The sequence below is a fragment of the Anabrus simplex genome, chromosome 1 (genome assembly GCF_040414725.1).
Source record: "Anabrus simplex isolate iqAnaSimp1 chromosome 1, ASM4041472v1, whole genome shotgun sequence".
NCBI classification, from domain to species: domain Eukaryota; kingdom Metazoa; phylum Arthropoda; class Insecta; order Orthoptera; family Tettigoniidae; genus Anabrus; species Anabrus simplex.
In genome coordinates, this window is record NC_090265.1 from 891,104,406 (window position 1) to 891,117,342 (window position 12,937).

At 39.8% G+C, this 12,937-nt stretch overlaps 1 protein-coding gene across 1 annotated transcript in view; it reads left to right on the forward strand.

The window, feature by feature from the left end:
* Positions 1 to 12,937, forward strand: part of LOC136857707 (aminoacylase-1A) — a 179,614-nt gene that overhangs the window by 6,322 nt on the left and 160,355 nt on the right. The window lies entirely within an intron of this gene.

The window sequence follows — 12,937 nt, forward strand, 5'->3', positions numbered from 1 at the left end:
TTTCGTCAATGCTCACCCACAGTTTTTCGCTATCACATACTGCCTGAATTCTCTGTAAAGGTCCTTCGTAACATTTTGGGAGATAGTTTTTCCTTAATGTGGATTCGTCTGGAGGCTCAAAATTAATGTACTTTGTTAGGAAATTTCTCAGTCCCGGATTATTTATTTTACCAAGAGGAATGTCGGCGCAAACAAATGCTCTGCACACATCTAAATAATACTGGGAATATTTAGATGGGCCTGCATTTGAAGTAGCTGGTTCAGCTATTAGTAATTGTTGCAAACGCATACGCGAAGCAGCCGCAGTATGCTTATTTCCAGACAAATGCTGGGTTACATGAGAACGTTGATCTGCACGTACTGTTTTACCAAACGGTTGGCAAAATAATACTTCTCCATCGGTAGTGAAAATGCTTTTAAATTCCACTACATATTGTTGAAGACGCGACCTTGTTCTCGAGTTCTCTTTTGGCATTATTTTGCAGGTTACGACACACGCATTTATGGTGAATCACTGTTTCAATAAAAAGAATAGCAGCGGACACTGAAGGAAATATTTCTTATAAATCCATACAAAATCACACGACCACGGGAATGATATATGGACCCGAACAGCTAACCTTACTCTTAGGAGTGATGAAATTCCACTACCTAATGGTGGGACAATATTCTTCCGAGTCTCCCATGTCGTAACGGAACTACGTCACCTTATCTCTCCGTGATTGCCTTTCGCTGATATTCTATAAACAAAACCCGAGAGGGCTGACTCATAAAGAGTTGGAATGACATCATGCAAGGAAACATCTTGTGCAGCAAATCAAATCGCTGTCTAAATGTAACGACGTAGCCAGTGACCAGCAAGTTTTAGAACTTGTGGAGGGAAGTCCATAAATAGCCGAAACATTCAGATACATTATGTTAAATACACTGTTCAAAACAATACCGTAATCGTAAAATGAAAATATGAACATTATTTTATAACACAGAAGCATTTTTAATTTTATTGATCAACAAATATTCTTAAAATATTTTCTTAAAATATGTATTTACATTTTAAAAATGTGAAAATATGTGTTTTTATGTGAAATAAGATTCAGTTTTTACACTTGGGGATGCACAATAGGAATAATGAACTTCGTAACTTGCGTTAAAACTTACGCAAAAAAATATGTAATTACATAAAAATCTGCTCCCTAGTTATTTGTTATGTGCTATAGAACATTTATTTATTTTAAATGGGTGGATGAAGGGGATAGTGTTGGAGATTTGACGTATATTACAACAAATGGAGGGAGTGTAGTGGATATAGGAATAAGCTCAGAGATAGCATTAAGGAGAATAATAAGTTTTGAGGTGTTAGAATGTGGGTTAACAGAACATATGCCTATCAAAATAAAATTGAGAACTTTGGTTGGTGATGAGAAGGGAAAGATGGGGGAAAGTAGGGAGAGATATAGGAATGGAGGATGGAAGTATGTATGGGATGATAATACTAAAGAGAAATTGAGACGGCATTTGAAAGAGGAGGGAGATATATTAAGGGTAGGAATTGAAAGGGCGGCAGAAGGGAACGATATGGATAATGTGCTAAAATGAATAGAACATCCTGTATGGAGGATGGGGAAGAAAGTGAGGAGAAGGGTAGAGGGAAAAAAGAATAAAATGAATGGATGGTTTGATGAAGACTGCAGGAGAAAACGTGAGGTTGTAAGGAGAGCCCTAGCGAAGTTTAGGAAGGTGGGTGTGCAAGAAAAAAGGAAGGAATATTGTAAATTGAGAAGGGAACATAAGGAGGTATTGAATGAGAAGAAAAGAGGATGGAAGGAGGCGGAAGCTGAAAAAATAGATATTGTAGAGAGAAGAAATTTGAGAGGATATGGGAGTCAATAAACAAGATCAGAAGAACGAAACCGGTGGGGAAGGGGGATAAAATAGAAGAAGACGAGTGGGTTAGGCATTTTTAAAGGCTTTTAGAAGGGGAGGGGAAATTGAGTAGAGAAATAGAGAAGTCCCATATAGGAAGGGAATTGGAAGTAGTCATTACAATATTGGATGGGGAGATAACAAGGCAGGAAGTAATTAGAGTATTAAAAAATGTTAGACCCAAGGCTGCAGGAGGTGTGAATGGTATTTCCAGTAGTGTATGGAAGGAGGTTGGGGAAAATGAACCGATGTTGAGGGGGATTGTGAAATTCTTTAATAGGTTGCTGGAAACGGGGAAATAGGGGGTATTATGCCCTATTTATAAAAATAAAGGAGCTAGGAGTGATCCTAACAACTATAGAGGAATTACACTCCTAGACTCGTTGTCGAAGGTGTTCACAGGGGTTTTGGCGAATAGGATACCAAATTGGGTGGAACATTACGGTAGGATATCTGAGCTCCAAAATGGATTTAGGAAAGGAAGGAACACAGTCGATAATGTTTGGATTCTGGACACTTTGATTACAAAGTATGTGAGGATGGCAGGGCCTAAATTATATGTAGCAGCGATCAATTTAGAAAAGGCCTTCGATACGATCAGTAGGGAGGCGCTATTTTTGAGATTAAGGGAGGTTGGAATGTCGAAGAAAATGAGGGTGGCAATAGAAACAATTTATGAGGAAGTGTTTGTGATGATTAAATTGCAGGATGGAAGGATGAGTAAGTGTTTTGAATCGGAAAGCAGGGTGAGACAGGGGTGTGAGCTATCCCCGATATTATTTATATTATTTTTTAATAATATTTTAGAGGGTCATGGTGGAGAGGCATGGCAATGCCCTTGGATAGGGAAAATGGAGGTTCCGGGGTTGCTCTTCGCGGCTGACCTATTGATTTTGGCTTTGACGGCAAGTGGGTTGCAAAAAGGGTTGGACAAGGTAGTTGAGTATACTAGGAAGTGGTCTCTCAGAGTAAATGCAAGAAAGACTCAGATAATGGTGTGTAGAAAAAGGGGTGGGAGAAAGAATAAGGAAGTCTGGAGGCTAGATCAGGAAGAAATTAGACCAGGGGCAAAAATTGAGTATCTAGGTGTAATAATTAGTAAGAATGCTTCTTGGAAAAATCAGTGTAAGAGGGCAAAATTTAAAGGAAGAGGAGCGCTTGCGGCAGTGGGGGTTTTAGAAAAGAAATTTCCAGATGTTAAATACAAAATTCAGAAAATGGTGTTTTAATCACTGGTAATGGGCAAAATGCTATTTGGGGTCGAAGTATGGGGAATGGAGGAGGCCAGGGGTGAACTAAACCAGGTGGTGGCGAAATTTAGTAAGATCATGATGAACCTCCCGAACTGCCGAACTGTACAGCCAATGCCGGTGCCAGATTAGTCTGTAGAGAATCGATAGAGGTTGAAATAGCTAAGAGGGTGTTCAAGTATTGGAATAGATTGGAGGAAGGGAAGGGTGGGGCATTAGTACAAGAAACGTTTAGTTTTCAGAAAAGTATGACGAATGAAAGTTACTGGGTGAATAAGTGCAAAAAAATGGTTACATAAGATTGGATTGGGGGTATATGGAGAGGTCTGGGGGGGGGGGGGGGGGTGTAGGAATAAATGGGTATGGGAAAGAATAAAGGGAAGCCTACTAGATATTGAAAAACAGAGCTTAATAGCGGAATGTAGAGAGAGAGAGAGTCTCTTTATCAGTGTTAAATAAATTGGTGGAAGTAATAAACCCAAAAACGGAGTTTAAGGGTAGAAGGGATAAGAGAGGTTTGTATTGGGTGTTCCGAGGAACAGGGGATGGGTAGGTAGGGAGAATAGTGATAGATGTGTGTTATGTGGAGAGAAGTGGGAGGACCTGCATATTTTCAATCAATGCCGAGCTTTGAAGGAGATAAAGATCAAACTACTAAGTAAGAAGGAGCTGGATATGGTAGGGGAAAGCTATAAGATGACATCTTGGTTATGTAGAGAGTGGGAGAAAGGAACGAATATAGCAAAATTCTTAAATGTGGCCAGAGCTAGATTTATAAAGAAATTGAGGGAGTAACAGGGGTTATGTAGATAATGTGGTTCTTGCCGAGGGAGGAAGGGGGAAGGCATTCTGCTCAGAGGAATGGATATCCGCCCTGAGCAGATGCAGGAAGGGTATCATGGTAACCATGATATCAAGAGGGGGCTGTAGTGTTAGGGGAAAGGGGGAGAGCACCTTGCCCTGTGGAAAGGTGATCCGCCTGGTGCAAGTTGTTGAGAAGTAGATAGAAAAGTAGTAGGATGGGAGGAGGTGATAGATTAATGACTTGAGGAATATGAGAGTAGATGTGTTTATGAGAAGAGTTGGTAACAAGGGAAAGCCTGAGAAAATTAGGTAAGAGTTGAGAAAAGGGGAGGTTGAATAGGCTTGAGGCTAGTGTAAATTTAAGAATCTGGTATAGTTTAAGTTATATCGTGGATAGTTGAAATGAAGCTTAGGTCACACATGGTAGGGTAGGAATACAATGTCAGAAAGTGTAGGTGAGATATGAGATCAGTTCTCACATGGCGAGGCTGGTGGCTGCGGTCAACAGGTTGGTGGGCATGTATTCCATACCAGGGCTGATACAGCGACCAGTCTACTAATAATTTTTTTTTTTTTTAGGTGGTAGGTAGGAGTAGGGGAATAGGGTAGTTTGTAGTGTGGTGCTTCCTGCACGTATGTTGGTTATCCACATACGTATGGGAGGACACTGAGTAGATGTAGAGGTAGATAATTTAGTTAAGTAGTTTTAGGAGAGATGTAGTGCCTATTGTTTGTTCTGTGTTTTGCTCTGTCTTTATTACCTGTAAGCCGATGGTGTACACTAGGGTGGGTAATAAAGATACGTATGTATGTATGTATGTATGTATGTATGTATGTATGTATGTATGTATGTATGTATGTATGTATGTATGTATGTATGCCTAACATCTAAGGTCATCGGCCCTTTTGCTGATCTTAGTAGCATATTTATATAAGTTTTTGTCCTCCTGTGGGAAAAATTTGTGACCTCTGGCAACTCTTAGGAACATTATCAGTTATAACCAACATTTAGTAACGTTTATTATAGTATAGCTGACTTAATACATAACCATTCATGAGAGAATGTGCATATTTTTTATTACACTTGCTGCCTTTAGTAGGTTTCTGGCCACCTTTGTATAACAAAATGTACAGTATGTTCATGTCAATAGGTTCTAGTTTTTTTTGTATCAAATTTATTCTGTTTCTGGGCTGCATACTGCTTTATTTAGGGTTGTTTATCAGTGGTTGGCACAGTATTATTGGACCTTTCTGCTCCTTGCAATCTAGTTTTATACAACCTGGCTTGTTTACTACAATTCTGATAAAAATCAGTCCCTCGCCCTGATCTAAGTAATATGAGATTTCTGGTTGCAGGCTAGAAGACAGCAGGAATAGTGAGTCCCACTATGAATTCATTATAGGTACCCGAATTAACCCATAAAACGAGCACAGATATGAAGAACACGTACATTACCACAGTTGATGGACCTTATGTTATCAATTTCATTTCCATATTGATGGTTCAATGCACCACATGCAGACCAGTAACAGGTATTGTATAGGTTGGAAACTGCCCCCTGCATGCCGAGTGTCGCAATAACTCACTTGGCAGGGGTGTGATCGGAGTATGATAGTGGATAGGGCTCAAGGCTATGGAGGTTCGAATCCCACGCAAGTACGCAGAACCTGCTCGAACTACACAGAGCCATGCACAATGTAAGGACTACCTAGCACGTTGCAGTATCTCCATTATAACAGATCGGTGTGCCTTGGAGATGAGCTGCCTAAGGTGACCAGAATTAGCCAGCTCCTGTGCACACACCAGTTGTTTCACATGGCCCCACGGGCGTAAAATTGGGCAATATGGTGGGCCAGGGGATAGGTCCTCCCATTCCTATCCATTCATCAGGATACGTCACGTGGAGATGGTTTCAGATGATTACCGCCGCATGCAGTGGAGCCCTGTCATGTTGAAACCACATTCTGCAATCAAAGAGTTTCACATGTTCCAACAACAGTGGGAGCTCATCGTGGAGAAACCACAGGTAGCATGCTCCCATAAGATGGTCCTCAAAGGAATGGGGACCATTGAGGTGATCACGCATGATGCCACATCATATGTTCATTCCTCACTGTGTTGGAAACGCTGCCTGTCGTACCGAGTGGGGATTATCAATACTCTTAGTAGTGCATATTGTGGCAATTAACAATTCCATTATTGTGGAATTTTGATTCGTCCGCAAATTAGATGGTCGCTAAAAAGGCAGGATCATTGTCCGCATGCTGTAGGGTCCATTGGCAGAATGCCACTTGAGCTTCAAAATCATGACCATATAGCTCCAGATATAAGTGCAGACAGTTCGGGTGAAACTGATGTGTATGTTTGTCTGCTGTGCAATGTTCCATGGGCTAATGCGAGGGTTATGGCAGATAACATCCAACACAACCTCTGCATTGTGAGCAAACTTCATGGGATGATCTCGAATAGGCAGTGTCCTTCCCAGCGATGCAGTTGGAGACATCTTTCCATGCTCTGAAATGTCGTGCCTGTCTGTTGCAGTCTATCTGAATAGCGTTCTTGCTACAGGTGTAGTGTGTGGTATGCATTCTGTCTAGCTTTACCGTAGATGAGTAACGTATCCATATACTCTTCGCTGGAATACATCGCGAGGGAGTGAATAAGCTTTGTGTTGTGTTGTGACCTACCTCAAAGGAGGGGAGTTCACGGAGCTAAGTACCTACCTGCCATCGAATGTTATCAATGGAAGGCATTTTAAAGGTAGAACTATAGGGGACAAGTTTTGTCTTTCTGGCTAATATTTGAACCATTAAGAGAAGTATAGTTTGTCTGGCTCGCATGATTTCCAAGTCAGTAAACGTCGAGGACCTGTTTTGTTTTTCAAGTGTCTGACAAACAGTTTTCTCAAACCAAAGAATGATTATAAAGGACCATGGAGTAATTAAAGATTGAGAAGGTTAACAGCTGCTAATACTTAGTCTTTTGACGCATTAATTTACAATTTTATACAGATACAGACTCTCTTAGCAAGTTTTTCATTATGTGTTTTTTTATCGTAACTATATTCTAAGATAAGAATTAGATGTTTGTATTTGAAATTGAATTAGATACTATAAACTCTTGGGTTTGTTCTAATCAAAGAAAACAAAGAGAAATTCTTCAGAAGAGAAAACACATCCATCCACGAAGAAGACTTCTTTAACAAGGATGGTTTGAACTTGAAAATAAATACTGGATTGTTGGTCCATTGTAAGTGGTACTCTCCTTCGTTACCAGATGGCTCGCTTTATGCTAGCTTTCCGAGTGGGAAGTGACGATGCCATCTTTGCTCAAAGTAAGATGTTTCCTGTTCAATACATCTGTGTGTTGCAAATAGATAGCAAGGTCATCAGATTAAAATCTAAGACGGTGAAGGAGGAATATGGTAGAATAAATAAATTAATTAATTAAATAAATAAAATATAATGAATTGCAATGAAAGACCAAAAAAGGGGAAAGGTGCGGGGCGGAGAGAAAGACATACTACAATATTGATGAAACAAGAGTAAAAAGAAGTAAGAATTAGTACAGTAAATTGTGCACACAGATTATGAAAGCAAGATGCAGCCGAAAGTGAACCATCTAGTTATGAGAAGAGTACAGATTTGGAGAACACCAGAATGAAGTAACAGTGAAGGACAGGGTAGAGAACTACCTACATAAAACTTTAATGGCTGGTAACCACGCATAGCTTAATTGATAGCCAGTGTTCCTGTTGAAATTATTGGGTACTGTCAATTAAACAATACTTGGTTGCCAGCCATTAAAAATTTATGTAGGTACTTCTCTTCAGTGTTGGTATTTCATTTCAACGGCAACAATTTTATGGCTGATGAAAAGCAAAAATGAACCAATAGAAATATAATTCTACAACAGTAAGCTACTAGTCTTTTACTAGAGTTTTATGAAACAGGCCCTTTGCGATGAAGCCTATATTGTCAATCATTGAACACAGTAAGGCAGAACTAGAAATACGCAACACTTCACAACACACAAAGTTTTGAATTGGAGGTCGCGGTTGCATGCATTATTAGGAAAACACTTCTCATAATGATGTGTCATGTCTATATCTGGCTCCCATTTGTGTGTTAGCCAGCATCCTACACTAGGTATTTGAAATGCGACTCCCTTTCAGTGATGTTTCTGTCCAGAGTGATAACAGCATCGGAAATTTTTTTGTGTGCCGATTGTCATTAAATTTTTCCTCAATGTTTATTTTAAGGCCTACTTCTTGCTTGCTTTTTTGATGCTGTTCTAAATGAATTGAAAGTGTTCTAAATTGTCATCTGCATAGCAAATTATGTTTATTTGCTTCTTGCTGATCTTGATTTCCTTTATACACTTCTTCAAGGGCAGTTCGAAAAATGGCCATGGAGTATAAGTTTAAAAGGGTTGGCGAGAGGATACAACCTTGTCTCACCTTTTGTGTCATGATCTCTTCAGCAATGTAGTCTCCAATTTACGTGAGCTGTTCCGTTTCAATGAGCCTACCGGAGACTCATGGTTCAATTCCCAGCCAGGCCAGGGTTTTAACCTTGATGTGAGGGCTGGTCCAAGGTCCATACAGCTTACATGAGAACAGTTGAGCAGCTGTCTGATGGTGAGATAGCAACCCTGTTGGAGAAAGCCAAGAAAAATGGCCGAGAGTATTTGTAACGCTGACCACATGTTGCCTCTACTATTCTGGCGGTGAGAAAGACGCTGGAGTAGGTTTCATGGTGAACAGTGGAGTTGTCAAGAGCATTATTGCCTTCCAACCAATCTCTTTTTGCATGGCAGTCCTCAGTGGCACAATAGACTTGCATCGTCTCAATGTATGCTTCAACAAAGGTTAGCCCTGATGAATCCAAAGACTATTTGTACAACCAGCTCCAGAATGCTCTTGACTAGATTCCACAAATGACTTGGTCATTTTTGCTTGTAACTTCCGTGGCTTTCTGTGGCAAGGAACCAGTAAGGAGCAAGATCTGCTTAAATAACAACATTTTGGAAAGAGTAAATGATATTAAATACCTCGGCTACAAACTCTTTCTTTGAAGAACTGGACATACCCAAGAAAATGTCCAAACTTAACAGATGTTTGGAAATCATCAATAAAGTTTTTAGACCATCATTAGTTCAAAAACACACCCGTACAAGAATCTACAAAACCTTGGCAAGAACTGCACTGTGCTATGGAAGTGAAGCTTGGACCCTGAGGAAATGCGATGAGAGAAAAATAACTACAGCTGAAATGAAATACATGCGGCGAAAAGCAGGAGTCACTAAGTGGGAACACAAAATACAGGTGTGCTGAATGACCTTAAAAGCAGACCTGTATTGGAATACATCTATGAATTCCAGAGAAATTGGCTAGATCACCTAAACAGGATGGACAGAAGCAGGATCCCCAAAGCAGTCATAAACTACTGCCCCTGTGGGAAGAGATCTCTGGGATGCCCCAGGAAGAGACGATGTAAAAATGCAAATCTTTTGTGTAGACGGTAACAGTTCTTCTATAGGACTAATACATGAAAGGATGATGATCATGACGACTTCCGCATCCACATTGGCTCCAATAGGAACAGTAGGAAAGATATACTGTATTGTTCAAGAAATGCAGCCTGGAACTTCCCTGCATCTTGTGGTCAGAAGGTCTGTAGATTTTTGTTATTGACTATACAGAAATGTTTTTGTTATGATACCATGGCCTTGGGCATGTTACCTAATGGTAAATAATGGTAGGGATAGAGACCATCAAAGAGGAAGGTTTTGTTGTCTCTATTATATTATTGGGTTGGAGGCGCAAGCAGTGTTATATGTTTTGCAAGGTTATACAATGTCTTCTGTTAAGATATTTTTGTATAGTGTAGCATTTAAATTAGAAGTTGCAGAATATGCGAAAGAACCTGGCAGTAGGGCAGCAGAAAGACATTAAGGCACTGTGGACCACTAACTATGGAAAAAGCAATCCAATGGCAATAACTAGAGAATCAGCTGTAAGTGAAAAATGAATGTATTGAGGACTAAAACTGAGTTGCAGTGATTTCATTTTACAATGTGATATTTTCTGTCTTTGCTTGATCCTCGATAAAATTTTGACATTTCCATCCTGAAATCAAGGTGAGTCTTATGGTCCAGAAAATATGGTATATGATCTTTCGGCCATGGACAGATCAACATTGAACTTAATCTGTTGTATATCCTTTGCTCCATTTAATAATTTGCTGGTTGGGAATAGTATCTTCCAACACCAATTTACCAGCTTACAATGTGCATGTCCTTCCGACAGTGACTCTGCAGTTCTGGATTACATACTTGTCAGCTCAGGTTTCAAGTTGTCTTTCAAGGATGTTCGAGCAGTGAGGGGACTTGAGAGTGAATCAGTTCAATATCGTTTGCTTGCAAGGCTGCAGCTGTGGCTCACACAGGCAGGATGGAGGGTATCTCCATCAGCCAAGTTGGACTGGCCCTGACTGGAGGATCCTGATGTCTAGCTGAAGTTCCAGATTGCACTGTCCAACAAATTTACTGCAGTAGATAGATTAGAAGCTACAGAGACAGAAAGAAAGTTCATAAGTGCTATCCCTCTATGCTCATCTTGACTTTGTCATGCACAACCATGGATTTCAAACAAATATCTGGAGGTTGTTGAAAAAACTGGAACAGATGAAACCTGTTGACTTCAAACAGTATTGAGAACTCAGTAAACAAGTCAAAAAGAATCTCAAGGCAGGAATGGAGGCATATTGGGACAATGTGACATCAGATCTGGAAGAAGCTTCCAGACATACTTTACTAGAAATTGTGAAACTGAATGGGAAAACCAAATCGATTAAAAGACTATATTAACGTTAAAAATTAAATAATTGAAAAAGAGGTTCAACCTATTCAATACATAAGAGAAAGAAATGTAGTGATTACATTCTTATTTAATAGTAATTAAAAATGGGACCGGTTTCGACCCTAGTCCAGGTCATCGTCAGCCGTTCAAAACATAAAAAACATGAAAAACAATGCATATGAAAAAGAAAAAGATTAAGTGAACTCTGGATCGGTATAAGATGAAATATAAATTGATGATGGGGGTAGAAATTGTGAGTCACTTAAAAGAAAACAGTACGTAATATTATGAATGGTAGTACGGCACACGCAATGATAGGTAAAGTCTCACAATGTTTATGAATAGTGGAGAACGGTCAAATGGGTCAGTTTTTACGCTCTGTCAGGTACAAAGTCACAACACTATCGAACAACATACGAAGATCCATAAATATGTTGAAGTCGCAGACGAATAGATTTATAGAAGCAAACTGCCAGCTCCCGGTGAACAGCGCGACTTCAACATATTTATGGATCTTCATATGTTGTTCGATACTGTTGTGACTTTGTACCTGACAGAGCGTAAAAACTGACCCATTTGACCGTTCTCCACTATTCATAAACATTGTGAGACTTTACCTATCATTGCGTGTGCCGTACTACCATTCATAATATTACGTACTGTTTTCTTTTAAGTGACTCACAATTTCTACCCCCATCATCAATTTATATTTCATCTTATACCGATCCAGAGTTCACTTAATCTTTTTCTTTTTCATATGCATTGTTTTTCATGTTTTTTATGTTTTGAACGGCTGACGATGACCTGGACTAGGGTCGAAACCAGTCCCATTTCTAATTACTATTAAATAAGAATGTAATCACTACATTTCTTTCTCTTATGTATTGAATAGGTTGAACCTCTTTTTCAATTATTTAATTTTTAACGTTAATACTTTCAATATGGAACAATGAAATTTTTATCTTTAAAGACTATATTAGCGAAAGGACGGGCTGTCAGTGTGGTCACCTAATGAACACCTGTAACGATGGAAAGTGTACTTCCAGGATCTCTAGTCATGATCATCAGGAGACCATGGAAGAACCACAATATCTCGACATATTGTCAGCGAAGTTACGTCTGCCATAAAGATGCCGAAAAATGGAAGAACAGCAGGAGTTCATCAAATCACTTATGAAGTGGGGTCTACTGACTATTCACGGCTGGGGGAGACATCTTGCTGGAACAATTAAACAGGCTTATGATGTTAGTCTGACACTCAGAACACCATCAGCATGGAAGAGAGCCATAATTGTGCAAGTCATGAAGAAAGATGAAAGCCTGGTAAAAACTGTGGAATCAGTCTCCTTTCCATTCCTGGTAGAGTTTCCATGAAGATACTCCAAGCAATGTTCGAGGAATATTGAAAACAAACGGGCATGAGGAACAGGCAGGTTTTGGCTAAGTCAAGGATGTTGTGATCAAATATTCTCAGTCCGCCTTCTGATTGGAAGAAACTTCAAATGTCAGAAGAGAATGGTATTCTTCACCAATTTCGTGTCAGCATCCGGCAGCATGTTTTGACCAACATTGTGGAGAACTTTAGAAGCAGAGGCATGTGTCACAGAAGGTTATTCACGTCCTTCAGGTGTCATACAGTATTTCATCCTTCAGTTTGAGAATTCAAAACAAACTGCCAGAAGAGTTCTTCATTCAATCAGGTGTCTGTCAAGGTGATACTGTCTCTCCATCTCTTTAATACTGTAATTGATTCCATCATGAGGAAAGTTTTTGGGGGTGGACAAGGAGTTCAGTATGCTGAACATTTCTTCCTGCTGATAACAGTGCCATCTTTGCTGATACTGATGCTGAATTTATGTACATATTAGACCATGTAGCAAACACTGCCTCGTCACATGGCCTGAAGATAACTACAGACAAGACCAAACCCATAATGACAGATGGGATGCAGGCTAAGGTTTACCACAATGGGATACCAATCGAACAAGTCCAGTCTGGGGTTGCTGATCCAGGGGGCGAAATGGCATCGAGTGCAGAAATAGTTCATAACAGGATTGAACAGGCAGAGGCAACATTTCCATCCCTTAACCCACAAGA